This window comes from Aotus nancymaae, unplaced genomic scaffold (genome assembly GCF_030222135.1).
Source record: "Aotus nancymaae isolate 86718 unplaced genomic scaffold, 86718_ANA_hifiasm-v0.15.2.pri h1tg000040l, whole genome shotgun sequence".
In the NCBI taxonomy this organism is placed as follows: domain Eukaryota; kingdom Metazoa; phylum Chordata; class Mammalia; order Primates; family Aotidae; genus Aotus; species Aotus nancymaae.
In genome coordinates, this window is record NW_026988454.1 from 36,123,071 (window position 1) to 36,147,226 (window position 24,156).

Below are 24,156 nucleotides of genomic sequence, written 5' to 3' on the forward strand. Positions count from 1 at the left end.
CCTTGTCTCTACTAAATATACAAAAATTAGCCAGGCATGGTGGCGAATACCTATAATCTCAGCTACTCAGGAGGTTAAGGCAGGAGAATCACTTGAACCTAGGAGGGGGAGGTTGCAGTGAGGCTAGATTGTGCCATTGTGCCCCAGCCTGGGCAACAAGAGAGAAACTTTGCCTTAAAAAAAAAAAAATAGAAAAAATTTTGCCCATGGAAAGTAGATACACTGGTTTTCCAAAATTTAATTAACTTAAAATGTTATTTATTTATAAGGGAAAATATTAGAACGACACTGGTAATTAAGTAAAAAAGGAATAACTTGGAGAAATTAAAAAATTTTTCTATATCATCAATGCTGGCACTGAAGAAAAACATATTGCTAAGAGTTGGGTTTTGTTATGTTTCATTTGTTCAAGAAGGTAGTGAACAACTTTTGCATTACCTGGTTTGTAGCACTAGCTACCAGATGGCAACAGTGACCCAACACTGCTTGGTTGCTGCTTCAGGAAGGTCGTAGAAAAGCTGTCTGTGGGGAGTATGACGGAGCACCACACTCAGGGCAAGAGGCAACCATCGTCTGTGTCCTACATAAGGGAAGTTTGAGACGGACGCCTCTTGGGAACTTTGTGTGACCTTTTCCACTCACATGGGTTGGGAGGCCACATACTGTTTGACCATCTGACTGTGCAGTCTGTGGCAAACTTTCATTCTGCGAAGTCTTCAGGATGAGCTTTATGCAAACACAGAGTGAGCAGCCACTCTACTGTGTGCTTGAAGAACCATTCACTGCGTGAGACCCCTGCCAAAAGAGGATCCACCCCGCCAACCCTACAGAATATAAGAAATGCAGGTACTAATGTCTTTGCATCAAGGCTTCTGGTAAATGTGTGTATTTCCTGGGAAGGTCATCCTTTTTCCAGAACTCTGAATTAGTATCTTCCTTTCATATAGAGTGGAAATAAGAACATATGCATATGTCAGGTGACCAAATGTCAGCAGTGAATATGTTATAGGGAGACATTTCTTCCCAGAGTTAAAAAAAATAGTATAAAACAAGGAATTACATTTCATAGGGACATCATTCCCCATCTAAACAATATTAAAATGGTGAGAAGAATGCATAATAGTACCACCAGCTGAAGCGCCTTCTCCAACTAAAGGTACAGGCAGTCTTTAAATCTCCAGGACAAGGCCCAGCCTGCAGCAGTATCCTGAAGATTACCAACATCTCCTTCTGTTCTCTGCCCTTGGAAATGAGTGATATCGCATCTGCAGGACAAAGACAGTGCCCCATCAGGAGGTGGACTGTGTGCCGACAGAGAAGAAGATGAGGAAGACAAGGGGAAAGTTCACACAATTACTCCAAAACAGACTTAACTCAGTGCCTAATCATTCTCACAACAAAATTCCTGTCTTCTTCAATCATCTTAAATCTTAAATCACGCTTCAAAAATAATTATGCAGCTCCTTTTTATGAATTAACATATTCACTAGCCAATTTGAGATTATAGTAATGAGTCCGTATCTTGAACTATGACACATGCATTCACGTGCTTCAAATTTGGAGCAATTGTGCTTCTAAAAGCTTCGTTGAAACTTCAAACAAATAATTAGCTTTTCATGGAATTATCATAAGACTCACTAAACTACTGAAACTGAAATCCAGATAGTGACTAGGAGGGCAGTGTCAGAGTGAGAGTGAACTCTTATGCTCAAGAAAGTGGGATAGCAGAGTTTAGGGCTTCTGTTAGTTTGCTCGAGCTGCCATAACAAACTGAATGGCTTGAAACAACTGAGATTTGTTGTCTCATAGTTCTGAAGGCTAGAAGTCTGAAATCAAGGTGTTAGCAGGGTCATGCTCAATCTGAAACCTGTAGGGGAAACACCCCTCCTTGCCTCTTTCTAGTGCCTGGGGGTTGCCTGCAATTGTTGGTTTGTAAATACATCATTCCAATTCTCCATCTTCTCATGGCTGTCTTCCCTCTGTGCATGTCTGTGTCTGTGCCTAAATTTCCCCTTTTTGTACGAATACTAGTCATATTGGATTAGGGTCTATCCTCGTGACCTCATTTTAACTCAGTTACCTCTGTAAAAACCCTATTTCCAAACAAGATCACATTCTGATACTGTAGGTTAGGACTTCGACATATGTTTTTGGGAGGAGACAATTCAACCCCTAATAGGGGTGTCAGTGATAACGAAAGATAAACTGAATTGTTAAAGAAAAAAGAAGTATCAAAGGCCAGCCACCCAACTTCTAAAAATCCTAAGAGAAGAAAATAAAAGCAGAAAGTTTCTGAATGATTATGGGATGGAAAGATGAGAAAAATAAACTCCTGTTCTGGAGAGCTGCCCATAAGTAAAGCTATGATTTGAGTATTTATGTCTCCTCCACAATGTAGGTTGGAATGTAATCTCTATTGTGGTGGAATTAAGAGGTGAGGCCTTTAGGAGGTGATTAGGCCAAGAGAGCTTTACTAAAGGGCTGAAGGGAAGTAGGCAGGCCCTTTTGCCTTTCTGTCCCTTCCATCATGTAAGGATGCCACACAAAAGCCTGTCTATGAGGAATGAGCCCTCCCCAGACAAATTTGCTCATACCTTGACCTTTCCAGGATCCAGAACGGTGAGAAATAGATTTCTATTGTTTGTAAATTACCCAGTCTGTGGTATTTTGCTATAGGAGCACAAACAAGGCAACATAGTATAAAACAGGGAAGGGGGTGTAGCTAGAAAAAACAAAAAGTAGGACAACACAAGAGAAGGCAGGACTATGGCGATGGCAAACTTGTCCACTTCACATCTTTACATGGGGCTCGGTTGAGGTGTTTTTGTATGTATAGGGAAAAGTCAGTTCAGGTTTATTCCCAGGTGGATAAATAGCAGATCATATCTCTGCCCTGTGATTCAACCAAACCACTTTATATTTTCTTTTGAAAGTGGGTTTTTAAAATGTTGAGACCTAAATGGAAGTTACAGACATAGTAAGGTTATCAATGGGTCAGAAATATGGAACTCAAAGTCTTACTTGTCTGTAGTGGACTATATCAGGCTATAGTGGGCTCCTAAGAAGATAATTGAAGCTCTCGAACCTGAGAATATTGCCTTCTTTGAAAAAGTATCTTTGTGGATGTAGTTAAATTTAGGATTTTGAGATGAGGTGATCATCCCGTTTTGTCCAGGGGGACCCTAAATCCAATGACAGCTGTCCTTACAGGAAAGAGACACAGACACGGAAGAAAGGGTGATGCAAAGATGTGGGTAGAGATTGTAGTCAAGGAATGCCAAAGCCACCAGAAGCTGGGAGAGGCAAAGAGAGACCATTCCCTACAGCCCCAGAGTGAGCATCGCCCCTAAAACTGTGAGAGAATACATTTCTGCTGTGTTGAGCCACCCAGTTGCTGTTAGTTTGTTGTGGCAGGCCTAGGAAATTAATTCATGATTATTTCCATATGCAGTTTTGAAGAAAGTGGAGGCTCAACTTTTGTAGCGTCAGTTCTGATCATCCAAGTTTAGGTTATAAAACTTTCCCACATTCAGCTTGTAAGTCACATTATCAGATGTCTATGCATGTGACATACGTCACCCGATACAAACACTAATGAAGAGCAAATAGAATGGTATTCATTAATTCAATAAATATTTGGAGAGTATCTCAAACATTTAAGTGTTCAAGATGCTGAGGATAGCAGTGGATAAACTTCCTGCCTTCTGGAAGCTTACTCTCAGGTGGGAGACCCAGAAAATAAGCAAATAGACAAACAAAAATTATCAGGCAGAGATAGGTGCACTGAAATACAGCAGGGTGAGGTAGGAGAGCTGTGAGCTCTGTAAGGAGGATGATCAGGGAAGGACTCTGAGGATGCAATCTTAGAGCAAAGACCTAAAAGAAGTGAAACAGTGAGCCTGCACTGATGTGGAGAAATCATTCCCAAATAGAGAGAACAGCACATGACAAGGCTGAGGCAGGCAGAGTGGCCTGAGCTGAGGAAAGGGCCTGGAGACAGCAGTCATGTGGACTTTCAGGCACAATAAGGACTTTGGAACCATTCTAAGTGTGGTGGAAAGGGAATCTCTCCAGCAGGAGAGTGGGTTGCAGGCAGTTACTCCTGCTTGATCAATAGCTCACCAATACCTTCCTCCCACCGGTGGAGGCAGAGATTACCCACTCCCAGGTCCCAAGATTGTGTATTTGCCTCACCTGGACCAGAAGATGATTTTCCTACATCCCAACACTTGGAGCCCTTCTAAGGCCCTGATTTCTTTCAGCAGAGGTCTGAAGGAGCCTGATTATTGAAGCAAAACTTCCCATTTACCTACTGATTGGAGGGGTTTTGAGCGTCTCGAAGCCAGAACAAAAATGATGAGTCAGGTTTGAATCCATTTTCCTAAGGCCTTAAATGCCCTAAATGGATGGATGATGGCATTCAGGAGGGAATAAAGAAGGTCATTACTGGAGAACACTGAGCGATCTCAGGGCTGGGGCATGCAGGCACCACACACGCTGCCTAGGGAGGCCTTGCTGCCTGGGCCCCAGAGGTTCTGTCTCGCTCCCGAACGCTTCTTCTTTCTCTCTGCCTTACGCCCTCCTCCAAGCCCTCACTTTCTGTTGCCCTCACTTTCTGTTTATAACCCTTCTTGAGGGTGTACTACTGTTGTGTTTTTTCCTTCTAAGTTGGTGCTGAGGTATCTGGAAAGCGCCTATAAATTCTAGCCCTGATCGGGCTCTAGGGGACCCAGTCATGCATGTTTGCAGTGTGCCTTTCATAGGATACTTCTTTATCCTAGAATAGGGCCTAATGCCTACATGTCCAACCTGTGACCAGGTGTCTCTCTCCCAGGAAACTTGTTGATACTGGCAGACACCTTTGTGTCTCTTGTTAGACTTGTTTACAGTTTATTCCTCTCAAGATAGTTACTCTCTAGGAGAGCTCTGGCCAGGAGACAAGGTTGGGTCAGTGTGTAGGTCAGTGAGACACGGAGGAAGCAACTCAATAAAACGAAGAACAGAAGCATTTTTAATTCCAGAAGTTATGTTTGGTTCTGTTTTAATACAGCTATGTTGTCTTTCAAATCTAGGATTGTTTTTCTAACTTCTTTGTATTGTATTACCACCTTCTTATTGAGTTTCCATGCCATCCATATTCTGATTCTATATCTGTCATTTCAGACATTTCAGTATGGTTAGGATCCATTACTAGGTAACTAGGGTAACCCTTTGGAGGTAATGAAACACTGGCTTTTTGTTTTGCCAGAGTTCTTGTGTTGATTCCTTCTCATCTGAGAGAGCTAATGCTTCTCTCTTTTTTTTGGAATTTGCTATTGCTCAGATAGAGCTTTTTTATTTTTTATTTATTTTTTCTCTTGAAAGTATGACTGTGGTGTATGTTATGTATGATTGATTCACTTCATTTCTGGGTGTTTTCAGAGGGCCAAAAGCTCTGTACAGGTTCCTTGGTTGCCGATAGGTTCCTGTGGTGGCTTCCTCTGATGTAGCGATTTATTTTTGTTTGTTAGTGTAATTCAGGCTGTTTTCCAGTAGGTGGCACTTAAGGGTATGATACAGCAGGTAGGCTCTTAGCATAGGTTCATCCTCAATAGGTGGTAAGCGAAGTGCTGGCTCGCCTTCAGCAGGGCTGGAGCCACTGGAGAAACATGAAAAGCACCCTCTTACAGCACAAGCTCGCATCCGGAACAGTGTACTGGGGAGGGTTGCAAGGGGCAAGAGATGACCCCCTCTCCAAGTCTGTTCCCAGGCTTTGCTTGTACCCCCTTCCATGGTTGGCACTATGCCCTCTTTTTCTTTGTCCCAGTGAGACTCTGGGGGGCTGTGCTTCCCCTCCTTTAGGTGCAGTCTGCACTGACAGTTAAAGCTCCATGAGATCCATAACTCCCAATGGACGAAATCAGAGTGGGTTGTGAGGTATGTCTGCAGATAATCTAGGGATGCAGTGGCTCAAGGGTAGAGGATCTCTGGGTGGGGCAGTGGCACCACATGTGCACAACTGGTATGGCTCACATTATCTCACCCTGGATCTGAGGGTGGGGTGCAGCACAGCTGCATGAACTGGCCACCTGGTTCTCTGTTCCCAGGAAGATCTCTAATCACCAGCAATAATGTTGCCTGAGTCACAGTCACGGGGGGAAACAGTTTAGCAGTCAGCATTGTCAGAGGAGTGAGGGGCGAAGAGAAGCACTCCCACATACCCTTTCTGTTGCACTCTGAGTTCCCCGGGGATCGATCTCAGCCAAACTTTTGCTGCTTTTATTTCTGTGTGCTCTAGCCTCTTCATGTGGGCACTCCAACAGGTTACGGCTCTCTTCCCTCCATTTTCCACTCAAAACTTGACCATTCACCCACAACTTTGATTTTCCTTCTCAGGAGAACTAGCATGTGATGTCCCTAGCCAGCTATCTTGAAAAGCTACTATATTGGTCCATTCTCACATTGCTATAAATAAATACTTGAGACTGGATAATTTATTAAGAAAAGAAGTTTAATTGGCACACAGTTCCCCAGGCTGTACAGGAAGCAGGATGGCATCTGCTTCTGGGAGGCCTCAGGAGACTTATAATCATGGCGGAAGGTAAAGGAGTAGTGAGGCATCTCACATGGCCAGAGCAGGAGCAAGAGAGAGAGTGAGGGGGGATGTACCACACACTTTTAAATAACTGGATCTCATGTGAACACATTCACTATCATGAGAACAGCACCAAGGGGATGGTGCTAAACCACTCATGAGAAATCCATCCTTATGATCAAATCACCTCCCACCAGGCCCCACCTCCAACACTGGGGATTGCAATTTGACATGAGATATGGGCAGGGACACATATCCAAACCATATCAGCTACCCATCTTATTTATTTTTTATGTAGAAAACATATGCACTAGTCTCCCACATCTGGGGTTTCATTTTCTGCAGTTTCAGTTACCTGCAGTCAACTGTGAGTCAAAAATATTAAATCAAAAATCCCAGAAATAAACAATTCATAGGTTTTAAATTTTGTGCTCTTTGAGTGGCATGATGAAATCTCATGTCATTCTGCTTCATCCGGGCTGGGATGGGAATTATCCTTTTGTCCAGGGTGTCTATTCTGTAGATGGCACCCATCACTCAATTAGCCATCTACGTTATCAGATTGGAAAAACATGATACTGTATACATAGGGTGTATATATAGTTGGTACTACCCACAGTTTCTGGCATCCACTGGAGGTCTCAGAACATATCCGCCAAGGATTAAAGGGGACTACTGTATTGTGTGTGTGTTGCTAACAGCCACACATAAACACATAGATGAATGAGACAGTTTTCACAATCAAAGATACGTCATAACGTGCATTTGCTTTTGAGATTGGTTTTGTTAGATAAATTAGTTGGTAGTCTGTAAAACAGGTAATATCTTTTAAGAATATTAAGTATAGATAAGTAGGAAGCAAAAAGCTTGCTAGACATTGGTAGGATACATAGAATTTATTAAGTGTAAGTAGCAAGCAAGTAGAATGTATGGATGTCTAACATAGATTGAGACAGATGGAAGAATCAAGAGATATCTAATATCAATGAGTTACCTAGCAACTAAATATATGTGAGACTAAATATATGAGAAACACTAAATATTCAGGATACACCATACATGAACACTTAATATTCATAAAGTCTTAATTTAGCCACCCGTTGGTGGCACTCATTCTGGCTCCATGTGTCCTCTGCCCAAGGAGCATGAATAAAAATGGCTGCTCAACAGGCTGATTGGCTATTGCTGTGGCCAGGAGTGACTGTCTCTGCCTCTCTTCAGTGGAGCAAGTGTGTGTGGTTGTCCCCAGGCACCTTCTGTCTGTGGTTCCCCTTACTAGATCCTCAACTCTGATCCTCATAACCACCACCAACTGGGAAGGATAGTGCACTGCACATATGCACGGGCACACGGAGAGAGAGAAAATAGTGACACATGAACACTGAGCACCTACAACTCAGATCGTGTGTTCTTTCACCCCACTTGCACTCAATCCTAAATGTGTTCATTCACCCCATCTCTTTTTCATCACTTTTCACTGTGAACTTTAAATTGACTTCATAAGCCATGTGATTTGAGCATTTTAATTTGGTTCTTAAAGCTTTCTGTTCTGTGACCTCTGGGATAGCTTGCTTAGTAATGGACTTGGAGGCTGCCATTGTAACAAGGTGATTTCCCTTGTGACACAAGTGAAAAGATAAAACGACACTACCGCTACAGAACGATTAGCTGAATAGCTCCCAGACCTTCCATTATCTCAAGAACTATTTAGCCTTCATTTCATTTCATTGCTTCTCTTCAGTTCTCTCACCTCTTCACTTCCTCTTAATTCTATCCAAAGCTATTTCTTCCTCGGGCAGCAGAGAGAGCTAGCAGGTAGGACTATCACTGGATAGAGTCACTCAGTCTACTAGAACACTTCTAAGGGCCTGATTTCTTCCAGCATGGGTCTGAAGCAACCTGATTATTAAGTGAAGCTTTGCTTTTATCTACTGATTGGAGGATTATTTAGCAGTTGGAAGCCGGAACAAAAATGATGAGACAGGCTTTGAATCCATTTTCCCAGTGCCTTAAATCAATGGATGATAGAATTCAGGAGAGAGCAAGACAAAAGGAGCTCCTTCTGAAATGAGGCATTCTGGCGTTTTTCACAAGTTTAGTGCAGTTGGTTCTAGAGGCATAGCATAGAAAAAAATTGTAATGTTCATCAGTTCACTAGTCTCATAGTTTGTTCGTCTCAGGGAAGGTAGCCCAAACCCCTTCCAGCATGACAACCCAATCTGAAAGTTTTCAGAGGAAAAATTCTTCACCTTCCATCATAACCACTTTGTCAAATAATGTCTACAAATAGAAAACTTCTATTAGCACATTTATTCAACATTCAATAAATATTTAGTGAGTACTTGTACTGTCAGACACAAATTAATGAATTAATTGGGCTTTTGTTGCCACTACAGTTGTGCAAAAAAAAAGATACTTGAGGGGTGAGAATTATTTATGTTTCATTTGGGTTGAAGGTCCAAGACAATGGATGGCACACTTCGAACTTTGATGTGTGTCCCCTGCACACTGTCACCCAAGAGCTGGTCTTCAACTACTACCAGATGAGCCCCAAGGGCAGAGATGCTTTAGCCATTTGCCCTGATGCTGGAGCAAAGAGAGGTCACCACATTGGGAGGTTACCCGCGGTCACAGAGTTGGTCAGGAAAATGGTTTACGTGAGCGTGTCCTTAGATGTGGGCCATGAGAGAAAGCCTATCCAAGGCTGGATAAAGTGACCCTAACCCAAGGATGAACCACTGTATGCCCAGAGGCTAAAGACACAGCCACAGGCAGTACAATGTTCCACAACAGGAACTGCAGCTGAGACATCTCCAAGGATGGGTGATAGTCTGAAAAATCCACAGATGGTCCTAGGAGAGAGACAGCTTAAATATTTCCCAAGCCCAAGGAAAACCCCTTTTCTTCCTCTTCTCCCTGTCCTCCACTCAGCTGTGATGCTGGGGGAATCAGAAATGAAGGTGGGGAAAAGGGGGTGTGGTAGAAGATCAGCTGTGAAAAGAGTGGAGCAGCCAATCTTGTTCCTCCCCATTGTTCACAGCCAGCTATGGCCAGCCTCAGCTGGAAAAAGACAGCAGCTGAACCTTCAATGAAATTCAAGCATTACATATTTTAATTATGACTTGAGATTGTTTTTAATACCAGAATGTGATCAGAAAAGTCTTTCGACTTACTCTAAATTGCTGTGAGATGGGGGAAAGATGCAAAGCCCTAGAATTTAAAAGGACAGTGAGAGATAAATAATAAAGTTGCTTTTGATTAAACTCATGGATTTCACTGGTTTAATTTATGGCTAGATTAGTGGTCAACTGTAACAATCTATTTTAATTTTCTGATCATATCCCTGCTGGTAATAATAGGGTTATCTTTAATAACACACACATGTTTGTGTGTTTGGGTAGATACATACATTCTTCTCAGTGAATACTATGTTAATGGTATGTGAACACAGGAAAAGATTAGCCCTCAATAATCTTTCTTATACATTCTTGGGCAGCTTGTTTGTCTTTCTTTTTGACTGACTCACCTTTACTGAGAAAGCATTCAATTTTTCTGGAAATAATTCTCCTTTTGCATTCAAATATCATTAGTTTATATAATTTTTTTAAACAGGGGCTCATTCTGCCACCCAGGCAGCAGTACACTGGCACAATCATGGCTCACTGCAACCTTGACCTCCTGAGCCCAAGCAATCCTCTCACCTCAGCCTCCTGAGTAGCTGGGACTACAGGCGTGCACCACCACACCTGGCTGATTTTGTTTGTTTTGTTGTTTTTTTTTTTTTGTAGAGACAGGATCTCCCTATATTGCCTAAGCTGGTCTTGAACTTCTGAGTTTAGTGATCCTTTTTTCTTGGCCTCCCAAAGTGCTAGGATTACAGGTATGAGCCACCATGTTAAGCCTTAGCCACATAATATTTAACTAGATTTTGTCATTAAAAGAACAACTGCAATAGGCTTAGTTTCAGGTCATCAGCAAACACAACTGACTCTTGTAATGATACACCCTAACAAATGGAAGGATGTGTGAGACACCTGCCTGAGTGTTTAACACTCCATGGGCATCCATTGAAAGGATTAGCAGAGGAAATGGTGCATATTAGTGAATTCAGCAAGTCAGTTCAGAGGAAGTAGTTTAAGGTCTAACATTTTTCTCCTGGAAATGTTAATTATCTATTTTTTTCTTGGCGTTTACCTAACTTGTAAGAATTCAGCTTCCTGAAACACCCCAGTTCTCCAAGAGTTTAATTCAGAGTGTCTCTGAGGGGATATTTCATCTAACAAGTCTCATCAGTTTACACACAGACAGAACACAAGTCACATAAGTACAGCTTGATGGATTATTATAAAGTGAACACACTCATGTATCCAAATGAAAGGAAAAGAATATCACTGGAATCTCAGAAGACCCCACACCCACATCACGTATGTACTTCACATCACTACAATTTTCCTGTTTCCCAGAGGTAGAACACTATCTATTTCAGCTTGTCTAATATTTATTAAACCTATACATTGAGTTTCTGACTTTAATTATTAAAATTTTCAGTTTTAGAATTTCCTTTTGATTTTAAAATTTAGTTTCTAGTCCTCTACTAAAGTTCTCCATCATATCAGATAATTTATTGAACTTATTAATCATGGTCATTTTGAATTCTGGGTCTGAGGAGTCCAAAATCTAATTCTTCTATGGGTCAGTTTGTATTTTCTGTTTTTTGTCTTGTTATTTAGTCGTTTCACCTTCTTTCCTGTTATGCCTGGTAATTTTGTAATTGATGTCAGATTTGGGGTATGAAAAATTACAAATAAAATTTAAGGTTCTCAATGGTGCTTTTCCTTTTAACAAACAATTAGGACAGAGATAGATCATCTTAATTTAATCATAGATTGAGCTATTTCAAAGCTGAGCTGCTGCTATTATAAGGGCTTATCAATGTCCAGCTTCTCCTATTCCCAGCATAGCATTTTTTAGGTCCCAGCTGAAAGCTAGGGTCTATCCTTCTTGATAGTTTCTGAATCCATTTTTTCCTCAAATATCCTAAGACTGGTTGAAGTTCTCAAGTTTTCACCTTTTCAGTGTTGCTCATGAATTGGCAAACACCTTAGCGGGTATAGTAGACTGCATGTTGAACTCACATTATCATGCCTTTCTTCTCTCTGGAATTTTAATCCCCTAAACCACAGCTGCCTTAGTAGGTCTCTCATGTTTTCAGATTGATATTTTATTACCTTTTATCAAACATTTCTAGTTCTTGGCAGGAGTATTACTCAACAAAAAGCCATCAGAAGTATTTTTTTAAATCCCTGTTGCTGTTTGTGGTATCCCATGACTTTTTTCAAAATACAAGTTTTCTAGTGTTTAAAAAGTTTACCTACAGTAGATTTTACTAATATTAAACCCTAAGCCATCGTATCATGATTCTGCCCTCACTGGAGTTGGAATAAAAAAAAGCAAAAATACTGTTATTGATAGCAAAATACCCCAGGAATTTCTTAAGGTAGAGTTAGTTTCTAAATGGCTTGCTTCAGTGCACTGGCTGCAGAATCCTTAGGTTTAAGGATCTGGACACTCTCCCAATAGGCAGGTAAAGCCTGGCCATTCCTTGCGCTGCTCCATTTTTGATTAGTAAGTTTGCTAACATACTCTCCAGTGTGAGCCTTCAGTAGCTTGACTAAAACATTTATACCAAGCATTAGAAATGGCCTTGAATTTGTCAAGTTCAAAGCAAGAAATAGTACCTCATTTGAAACTAACAAAGTGCCAAGAAAGTACCTCACTGATGTTTTTCCTGGAGTTTGATTTTTTCTTTCTCTGTGCCTTTTATCCCTGTCAACCAACTTTATTTTAATTATTTGTTCCTACCAACGTGACAGAACTGGGTCATTCCAAATTCTATGTGGCAGATAAAACTGCTCTTGTGCAAGCCAGGGAAGGGAAAGCCTTTGAATCCCAGGTGCTTTCAATAGAACAAAATTAACATTCAAGGCTGCACTTGGCTAGATAGTGTGCCTCTTTCAGTGAGCAGAAAAATTAGCGTGTTTATTTATAACTCTCTTTGAAAAGAGCAGTGTCCATTTTGACAAACCATAACAAAAAATGGTTCTCTTTCCAACTTGACATATTTTTTCCTTCTAGACCAATACTCTTTCCTAAGTTAATATTGATTGCCATTTAAGGTAAATATGTAAATTCAACTGTCAAATGATATGACAAAATTATTTAATATGTCTATAAGCTGTAAGGATAATCAATTTTAATTCAGCATACTTTTATTGAGTTTTTATAATAATCAAGTCACTTTTTTAGAACATTATGAAGGATGCATAAATAAAGTAATTTTTCATCTCAAAGAATTTACAATATAATAACCTGAAGCTGAAAGTAATTGAAATAACAAATGTAGAGGCAAAAGATTACCATACAGAGTGGATACAGATTATTTTTGTTTGGTAACATAAACGAAGGATGTAAGAAGTAGAATTTAAGCTAGATCTTAAAGGGTAAATAAGTTTCATCAAACTTATCTTAAAAGTCACTTTTCCATGAAGCAGTTCCTGCTGTCTCCCCAACGTGCAACTGACTACCCTCCCCTCACACACGTCCTTCATGCCTTACTCTTCTGTACGCACCTTCTACCTGTAATTTATTTGTTTGCTGTTATGTCTCATCCAATCAAGCCATAAACCCCTTAAAGAGTCTCCAGAGTCTGACACGAGCTAGCAGTAATCCAGCCAGGAGTGAATATTTATAAGCATTTGTTTAATTAGATAATTAGCTAATAAATTAATTCACAGAGAGATTAAAAAGAAAGGAGAGCCAGGATTCTAGTTCCACCATTATTACAGGTTGGGATCCCCAGGAAGCAAATTCTCATTGCACACTAGAATCACCAGGTACAATTTTTTTTAATCTATATATATTTTATTGCACTTTAGGTTCTGGGGTACATGTGCAGAGCACACAGGATTGTTGCATAAGTACACACATGGCAATGTGGTTTACTGCCTCCATCCCCATCACCTATACCTGGCATTTCTCCCCATGTTATCCCTCCCCAACTCCCTATCCCCCTACACTGTCCCTCCTCTATTCCCCTGCAACAGACCCCAGTGTGTGATGCTCCCTTCCCTGTGTCCATGTGTTCTCATTGTTCAACATGCGCCTATGAATGAGAACATTCGGTGTTTGATTTTCTGTTCTTGTGTCAGTTTGCGGAGAATGATGGTTTCCAGGTTCATCCATGTCCCTACAAAGGACACGAACTCATCATTTTTTTTTTTGAGTCGGTGTCTTGCTTTGTCGCCAGGCACCAGGCTGGAGTGCAGTGATGCAATCTCGGTTCACTGCAACCTTCACCCCTTGGGTTCAAGTAATTCTGCTGCTTCAGCCTCCCAAGTTGGGATTACAGGCATGCACCACCACACCCAGCTAATTTTTGTATTTTAGTAGAGATGGGGTTTCACCATGTTGGCCAGGATGGTCTTGATATCTTGACCTCGTGATCCACCTGCCTCAGCCTCCCAAAGTGCTGGGATTTCAGGCGTGAGCCACTGCGCCCCGCCAGAGCTCGTCATTTTTTATGGCTGTATAGTATTCCATGGTGTATATGTGCCACATTTTCCTTGTCCAGTCTATCATCGATGGGCATTTGGGTTGGTTCCAGGTCTTTGCTATTGTAAACAGTGCCACAATGAACATACGTGTGCATGTGTCTTTATAATAGAACGATTTATAATCCTTTGGATATATTCCCGGTTGGGTCAAATGGAATTTCTATTTCTAGGTCCTTGAGGAATTGCCACACTGTCTTCCACAATGGTTGAACTAATTTACACTCCCACCAACAGTGTAACAGTGTTCCTATTTCTCCACATCCTCTGTTGTCCACATTTCTGTTGTCTCTAGATCAGAAGAAATCTGACATCATACCTACCTCACTGACGCCCTACACTTATAACAAGAGCTGTGACTTGTGGTCCCTAGGGGTGATTATCTATGTGATGCTGTGTGGATATCCTCCTTTTTACTCCAAACACCACAGCTGGACTATCCCAAAGGATATGCAGAGAAAGATCATGACAGGCAGTTTTGAGTTCCCAGAGGAAGAGTGGAGTCAGATCTCAGAGATGGCCAAAGATGTTGTAAGGAAGCTCATGAAGATCAAACCGGAGGAGAGACTTACCATTGAAGGAGTGCTGGACCACCCCTGGCTCAATTCCACTGAGGCCCTGGATAATGTGCTGCCTTCTGCTCAGCTGATGATGGACAAGGCAGTGGTTGCAGGAATCCAGCAGGCACATGCGGAACAGTTGGCCAACATGAGAATTCAGGATCTGAAAGTCAGCCTCGAACCCCTGCACTCAGTGAACAACCCCATTCTGCGGAAGAGGAAGTTACTTGGCACCAAGCCAAAGGACAGTGTCTATATCCATGACCATGAGAATGGAGCTGAGGATTCCAATGTTGTCTTGGAAAAACTCTGAGATGTGACTGCTCAGTGTATTCTCCCCCACGCTGCAGAGAATGAAGATGAGAAACTGAATGAAGTAATGCAGGAGGCTTGGAAGTATAACCAGGAATGCAAACTCCTAAGAGATACTCTGCAAAGCTTCAGCTGGAATGCTCGTGGATTCACAGATAAAGTAGATCGACTAAAATCATCCATCTGTTGTCTCCAGATTTTTTAATGATCGCCATTCTAACTGGCGTGAGATGGTATCTCAATGTGGTTTTGATTTGCATTTTTCTAATAATCAGTGATGATGAGCATTTTTTCATGTTTGTTGGCCTCATATATGTCTTCTTTTGAAAAGTGTCTGTTTATGTCCTTCACTGACTTTTGAATGGGTTTGTTTGGTTTTTTTCTTGTAAGTCTGTTTTAGTTCTTTGTAGACTCTGGATCTTAGCCCTTTGTCAGATGGGTAGATTGCAAAAATTTTTTCCCATTCTGTTGGTTGCTGGTTCACTCTAATGATTGTTTCTTTTGCTGTACAGAAGCTGTGGAGTTTGATTAGGTCCCATTTGTCTATTTTGGCTTTTGTTCCCAATGCTTTTGGTGTTTTAGTCATGAAGTCCTTGCCTACGCCTATGTCCTGAATGGTTTTGCCTAGGTTCTTTTCTAGGGTTTTATGGTGTTAGATCTTACGTTTAAGTCTTTAATCCATCTGGAGTTAATTTTAGTGGAAGGTGTCAGAAAGGGGTCCAGTTTCTGCTTTCTGCACATGGCTAGCCAGTTTTCCCACCATTTTATTAAACAGGTAATCCTTTCCCTACTGCTTGTTTTTGTCAGGTTTGTCAAAGATCAGATGGTTGTAGATGTGTGGCATTGCCTCCGAGGCCTCTGTTCTGTTCCATTGGTCTATATCTCTGTTTTGGTAACAGTATCATGCTGTTTTGATTACTGTAGACATGTATTATAGTTTGAAGTCAGGTAGCGTGATGCCTCCAGCTTTGTTCTTTTTGCTTAGAATTGACTTGACCATGTGGGCTCTCTTTTGGTTCCATATGAGTTTAAGGTGGTTTTTTCCAGTTCTGTGAAGAGGGTCATTGGTAGCTTGATGGGGATAGCATTGAATCTATAAATTACTTTGGGCAGTATGGCCATTTTTACAATATTGATTCTTACTACCATGAGCATGGAATGTTTTTCCATCTGTTTGTGTCCTCTCTTATTCCCTTAAGCAGTGGTTTGTAGTTCTCCTTGAAGAGGTCCTTTACATCCTTTGTTAGTTGTATTCCTAGGTATTTTATTCTCTTTGTAGCAATTGTGAATGGCAGTTCATTCTTGATTTGGCTCTCTTTAAGTCTGTTATTAGTGTATAGGAATGCTTGTGATTTTTGCACATTGATTTTGTATCCTGAGACTTTGCTGAAGTTGCTTATCAGTTTCAGGAGATTTTGAGCTGAGACGATGGGGTCTTCTAAATATACAATCATTTCATCTGCAAATAGAGACAATTTGATTTCCTCCTTTCCTAATTGAATACCCTTTATTTCTTTTTCTTGCCTGATTGCTCTGGCTAGAACTTCCAATACTGTATTGAATAGGAGTGGTGAGAGAGGGCATCCTTATCTAGTGCCAGATTTCAAAGGGAATGCTTCCAGTTTTTGCCCATTCGGTATGATATTGGCTGTGGGTTTGTCGTAAATAGCTTTTATAATTTTGAGATACGTTCCATCGATACCCAGTTTATTGAGAGTTTTTAGCATAAAGGCTGTTGAATTTTGTCAAAGGCCTTCTCTGCATCTATGGAGGTAATCATGTGGTTTTTGTCTTTGGTTCTGTTTATGTGGTAGATTACGTTTATAGACTTGCATATGTTGAACCAGACTTGCATCCATGGATGAAGTCTACTTGATCATGGTGGATAAGCTTTTTGATGTGCTCTTGCAATCTGTTTGCCAGTATTTTATTGAAGATATTTGCATCTATGTTCATCATGGATATTGGCCTGAAGTTTTCTTTTTTTGTTGAGTCTCTGCCGGGTTTTGGTATCAGGATGATGTTGGTCTCATAAAATGATTTGGGAAAGATTCCCTCTTTTTGTATTGGTTAGAAGAGTTTCAGAAGGGGTGTTAGCAACTCTCTTTGTATGTCTGGTAGAATTCAGCTGTGAACCCTTCTGGACCTGGGCTTTTTTGGTTGGTAGGCTATTAATTGCTGCCTCAACTTCAGCCCTTTTTGTTGGTCTATTCAGGGTTTCAACTTCTTCCTGGTTTAGGCTTGAGAGGGTGCAACTGCCCAGGAATTTATTCATTTCTTCCAGGTTTACTGGTTTATGTGCATAGAGTTGTTTGTAGTAATCTCTGATGGTACTTTGTATTTCTGTGGAATCGGTGGTGATATTCCCTTTATTATTTTTAATTGCATCTATTTGATTCTTCTCTCTTTTCTTTTTTATTAGTCTGGCTAGCAGTCTATCTATTTTATCGATCTTTTCAAAAAACCAGCTCCTGGATTCATTAATTTTTTGAAGGGTTTTTTTGTGTGTCTCTATGTCCTTCAGTTCTGCTCTGATCTTAGTTATTTCTTGTCTTCTGCTGGGTTTTGAGTTTTTTTGATCTTGCTCCTCTAGCTCTTTCAATTTTGACGATAGGGTGTCAATTTTAGATCTTTCCTTCTTCTCATGTGGGCATTTATTGCTATAAATTTCCCTCTAGACACTGCTTTAAATGTGTCCCAGAGATTCTAGTACATTGTGTCTTCTTTCTTGTTGGTTTCAAAGAACATCTTAATTTCTGCCTTCATTTCATTGTTTATCCAGTCAACATTCAAGAGCCAGTTGTTCTGTTTCCATGAAGTTGTGTGGTTCTGAGTTAGTTTATTAATCCTGAGTTCTAATTTGATTGCCCTGTGGTCAGAGAGACTCTTATTATTTCCATTCTTTTGCATTTCCTGAGGAGTGATTTACTTCCAATTATGTGGTCAGTTTTAGAGTAGGTGCAATGTGGTGCTGAAAAGAATGTATATTCTGTGGATTTGGGGTAGAGAGTTCTGTATATGTCTTATTAGGTTTGCTTGGTCCAGATCTGAGTTCAAGCCTGGATATTCTTGTTAATTTTCTGTCTTATTGATCTAATATTGACAATGGAGTGTTAAAGTCTTCCAGTATTATTGTGTGGGAGTCTAAGTGTCTTTGTAGGTTGTTAAGAAGTTGCTTTATCTATCTGGGTGCTCCTGTATTGGGTGCATATATATTTAGTATTGTTAACTCTTGTTGCATTAATCCTTTTACCATTATGTAATGCCCTTCTTTATCTCTTTTGATCTTTGTTGGTTTAAAGTCTGTTTGATAAAACAGACTAGGATTGCAACTCCTGCTTTTTTTTTTGCTCTCCATTTTCTTGGTAAATCTTCCTCCATCCTTTTATTTTGAGCCTATGTGTGTCCTTGCACATGAGATGAGTTTTCTGGATACAGCACACCTCTGGGTTTTGACTTTTTGTCCAATTTGCCAGTCTGCGTCTTTTGATTGGGGCATTTAGCCCATTTACATTTAAGGTTAATATTGTTATTGTCAATTCAATCCCACCATTTTGATGCTAGTTGGTTGTTCTGCCCATTAGTCGATACATTTTTTCATTGTGTCGATGCTCTTTACCATTTGGTATGTTTTTTGGAGTGGCTGCTACCAACTACAGTTTTTAACGTACATTTTACTATGGAAAATGTCAAACATTTACAAAAGTAGATTGAATCATACAATGAACCCTACATACTCATCACCAATTTCAACAATTATTAAGGCATGGCTAAGCTTTTTTCATCTATACTTCCACACAATCCCACCCTTTCTTACATATTATGTTAGTATTTTGAAGCAAATCGGGGGACTTTTTAAAAAATACTGATACCCAGAGATTCTCATTTAAAAGGTTTGGAAGGCAGTGGGTTAGCCTCCTCAGGGATTCTAATGTGAACCAGGAATTGGAACTACATTAAAATGTGTAGTTATGGCACTGGAGTTAAGCAATTTCAAGGTGAATTCAAAGACTGGTGAATTTCCTGTCTAGCCAGAGCCTATTTTATGTCTGAGATAATAATAGAAGTAGCAGGATAAAGGGCTAGGTTGGGGGGCAGGGAGGCAAGATCAGTGTTCCCTGTTAGACAGAGAGGTTGAATTTTACTCTGAAGTTGTTTTTTTATTTAATTATCATCATCATTATTGTTTAGAACCAAGATCTGACTTCTGTTATTAATTCCCAGATGTGAAAATTGGATACTGAGCAATTAAGTGACTTAGCTAAGCATGCAGGTTAAATTAACATTGAAAGTGAAACAATTAAACCAAGAATCTTCATTTCCAGAAAATCTCTGATTTTCCATGATTTTCACAATTGTTTCTGGTAAAGGAATTATTTATCCTAAAGTTAGTAAAGGATGTAAGCTAAGTGTGGAGACATGTATAAGTGCTATTGGCTAAAGCAGGGGTCCCCAAGAGGGTCCTGGTCCCTGGCCTGTTATAGGAACTGGACTCAGCAGGAGATGAGTGGGGCAAGGAGTGCTCTGGCATGAGCTCTGCCTCTTAACAGATCCACGGAGGTATTTGATTCTCATATGAACTGCGCTTGTGAGGGATCTAGGTTGCATGCTCCTTAGAAGAACCTAACTAATGCCTGATGATCTGAGGTGGAACAATTTCATCCCCAAACTATGCCTCACCTATCCCATCCCAAAGAAAAATTGTTTTCCATGAAATCCATCCCTGGTCCCAAAAAGATTGGGGACCACTGGGCTAAAGGGCAACTATGTCAGTGGAGGCTCAAGAAAGAGCCACTGATCAAAAGGAATATAGTAATAACTAATATAAAGACAACCTGTCATTCTGAAAAATAATTACATTTTTTTCACCTCTTTTACTTACCAAGTTCTATTTAATGGTAACATTTTGTTTGCTTTCTCCAATTACAATCCTTTGACAAATTCTTTTTTATGTACTTTGTACTTTTAAATTTATTTTATAATTTAATATGGGCTTTCATATATTGATTCAGTATTTGTTTGAAATGCAATGACCACAAATTGTTGAATTAGTCAGTTATAGAATGATGATCTCAAAATTTCAATTTTTCAAAAATATTAGCGATAATAGATTTCAAACTTATAATGGGACTAGAATAAATAAATTTGTATATCACTACACATTGATAAGTCATAAATTTTTTTGATTTTAATTCTAAAATAGCCCAAAAAAGAGAATATTTCCTTCACATTTGTTTCTGCATGTAACCTCACCTCAAACAATACTGAAAAAAAAAGAAATTGTGGTAACGCATTCCTCAAATGTAGTTTTGTTTTTAGAATATGTCAACAAATATTTGTTGAGCATATATTGTATACAAATTTAAATTTAAGTTTTCCGATTTATTTTCAATGTTTTTGGAAGCCATTAAAATTTTGTATGAGTTTCGCATGTGATTCTCTGAGCAACATTATGGCTTTGGCATCATGTCAAATTCAAGAAAAAAGAATTTGATTTTCATATTGTTATTTCATTCATGCTTTCAGACAGCAAGAAAAAAAGGCAGAGCGACATGAGGAGAAAAACAAAAAGATAGATTGCTTACACCCTGCAGCTGTGTCTTTAGCTTTGCATAAAGCTTTTCTTCCTTTACTTTAATCAGTAGGGTATGTTCAGAAATGTAAAATGGCCTTTCAAATGGCATATGTATTTTGAAACCTTTAGATGAAAGTAGTGTGATGACAGATATTAGAGTATGAAGCATTTGGTACAAATACATTAATTTTACAGCGTTCTCAACAGTACTATTACCCGCTTCCCATGAAGGTGGTTTTAGATCCAAGAAAACCATTTGGGCGTAGGGAAATATGGAGAATGCAGAGTGGCAGATGCATGCTCCCTTTATCTCCTTTTTTCAAAGTTTAGAGCAAAAGAAAATATCAGTGGAAACTCATAATCCTTTAGAGTCTAATAGTAATTGGAAAGAAGAATGGCTTGAAATAAGAATCTGCAGCAATCCTTTTGTCACTATGAACTACAGAGTAAAATTCTGCATAAAAGAAGTCTGTCTTGCATCAGATCTTGTAGGCTTAATCAGCGAAGTAGTTCCTCCTTGCATTAGAAGAAATGAGATTGCAGATGTGCACAAGTGAATTCAGTGAAAAGCTAATGAAGTGCAAACTACAGTTCCCCTCATGTTCACTAGCCCTTTCTAAGGTCCTGGGGAGGACCTAGCAATGTCTTGCATTGGTCATATATGTTGTAACATTCACAAAATTAGCTATTTTTACTACAATCACTGAAGGCCACTCTTACCTCTCTGACATCTCTCTATTGCTCCCATGGCAATGGAGTGATGATCAATATTTTGAGGATCTAGCTACTGGGAAATTGAGATGGACTTATATTTGGTTGAGAGTAAGTGGTGTATTAGTCTGTTCTCACATTGCCAGTAAAGACGTACCTGAGACTGGGTAGTTTATAAAGGAAAGAGGTTTAATTAACTCACTTTTCCACATGGCAGCAGGCAAAGAGGGAATGAGAGCCAACTGAAAGCGGAAACCCCTTATAAAACATCAGATCTTGTGAGACTTATTCACTACCACGAGAATAGTATGGGGGAAAACCACCTCCATGATTCAGTTATCTCCCACTGGGTCCTTCCCGCAGCACATGGGAATTATGGGAGCTACAATTCAAGATGATATTTGGGTGGGGACACAGCCAAACCATATCAAGTGAGATCTATTTACATGATAATCCTTTCTAGTTAGTTACATTATTGCTAGCTGTCCTGAGAAGAATGGCTCCCAGGAACACTCCTGCTGCCCTTGTACTGACTCATTGACAATCAGACATGAAGATTTGGGCTTGAGATTATAATCTCATTATGAGTATAATCCCATAATAATCTCAGTGACTCATCCCCAGCAAGATTTTCCTATTTTTGCTCCCCCAAAAAAAATTGTCTTAGGAAGAGATGATCAAAGAAAATGCAGCCAAGAAAATGTAGAAAAGTACACTCAGAAGTGTGTCAGACAGTTCATGAAGATTTATCTGTTTCTTGATTTTGTTATATCTGTGCTATTTATCTACTTTTTAAAAATTGTACTTTGTGGTAGTCTCTTTTCTAAAAGAAAATATTAAACAAAATTCTGAAAGAAAAAAATTCTTATAAAAATCTACTTTTGCACTTATTGCTGAATTTGTAATTTTGCACTCAGTTTCTTATAGAGAGCTCCCCAAATTATTTGTGTGTTGGGTCCCACAGACCTGGATCCACTCTCCATGGGCAGCCCTGAAAGAACTATGTCCAAGTTTCAGAATGGCCTTCCCATGACCCGGGGAGGCCGGCCCAACCAGCATCCCCATGATCACTGCACTGACTTTCAGTGATTTCTGATGGGCAACAGGATCTGAACTTCTTTTGTGTTCTCCTCCATTGATGGATTTTAGGACCTCCAGCATGGGTGAGATATCTCTAGCAACTGTTCTTCCAGGAACAGGTCCCTTGTGTTTATACTCTGGCTCTATCGTGGGACCAATTAGTCCCTTCCCTTAACTTCTTACCCCACAGCTAAGATGGGAGCACAATTTCTACAAAGACTTATTGAAGGTTCTGAGACATCAGAATGCATAAACCAGAGAGGTGAGTACAAAGGAGACCAGAGGAGCTGCTTTTGAAGCTCAAAAACTTGAATCTAGCTTATACATGAGTCCTTATCCTTACCTATCCCCCTACCATTGAAATTTAGGCATGCCTGCTAATACCATTTATAGAAATCATCCCATCATTCAACCTGCACTTATTGAGAGTCTTCTCATAATAATGAAGGGAATGTTTATTGGGTTACACACTATGAGTTATAAATTGTGCTTTAACGTTTTACAGACTTTTACAAGTTGAATTAATTCTCCCAGTCATATCATGATGTTGGTATTATTATTTCTCAATTTCATAAATGGATTCTGAGAGTTAGAAATTTGCCCAAAGTCTACAGAGAAAGTGTCTCACAGGACTAGGATTTGAGTCTATGCAATCTCACCTTAGGACCTACATTCCTTTTTATCTTTTATTTTTGTAGAGATGAAGTTTGACCATAGTGGCCAGGCTGGTCTCAAACTCCTGGGCTCAAACAAACAGTGGGCTCACCTCAATTTCCCAAAGTGCTGGGATTACAGGTATGAGCCATGGTGCCCAGCCTCTAGGTCCTACATTACTAACCACTGAATAGTGTGTATGTCATGGGGCTAGGACCAGCTGGGGGTGTGCAGCAATGGTAACCAAAAGTGTCAACATCCCTGTCCTCCTCTGCCTGAGACGTATATTAAAACGATAATTGCCCATGATCTCCAGCCACACTGAGGAACTTACAACGTCATTCCCAACCTCACATCTGCACATCTGTTCATTCTGCCTGCTATGCTATCCTCCTTGATTTTCTTAGGATTGGCTCTTTTAAATATTTACATTGCTGTCCAAATTTAACTTCCTTAGACAGGCCATCCCAGATCATCTATTAACTTAAACTCCTAGTTAAATTATTCATGACAGTGCTTAACACTAATGTGGGATTTTTCATGTTTCTTATAAACAACAATTTATTGTTATTTTTTCCACAGTTTATTGCTCTCTGTGTGTGTGTGTGTGTGTGTGTATGTGTGTGTGTGTGCAAGGGAGCAGGAAAATGGCAGGAAGGAGGATAAAAATAAAAGAATGCGAGAAGAAAAGAAAGGAGAGTTTCAGAAAGGGGGAGGAAGAAAGATGTGAAAGAGAGTAATGAAGGTGAAGAAGGAAGGAAAGACAGGAGCAGGACATCATGGACAAGCCTAGCAGCATATTTTTTAGATGCCTTTTACCTCATCTGTATCAATTTCCTATGGCTGCTGTTGCAAATTACCACAAACTTGGTGGCTTAAAACAACAGATTCATCTTCTCACTGTTCTGGAGGCCAGAAGCCTGAAATCCAGGTGTTGGCAGGGTCTCATTCCTTCTAAAGCCTCTAGAGAAAATTCCGTTCCCTGCCTGCTTGAATTACCATCTGATCTTTTCTTTTTTCTTTTCTTTTTTTTTTTGAGATGGAGTTTCACTCTTGTTACCCAGGCTGGAGTGCAATGGC

The 24,156-nt window shown here is 40.0% G+C and overlaps 1 pseudogene; it reads left to right on the forward strand.

Moving 5' to 3' along the window:
* Positions 1–6,570: 6,570 nt before the first annotated feature.
* LOC105721268 (MAP kinase-activated protein kinase 5-like) lies at positions 6,571–15,261 on the forward strand (annotated as a pseudogene).
* The last annotated feature ends 8,895 nt before the right edge of the window (positions 15,262–24,156 follow it).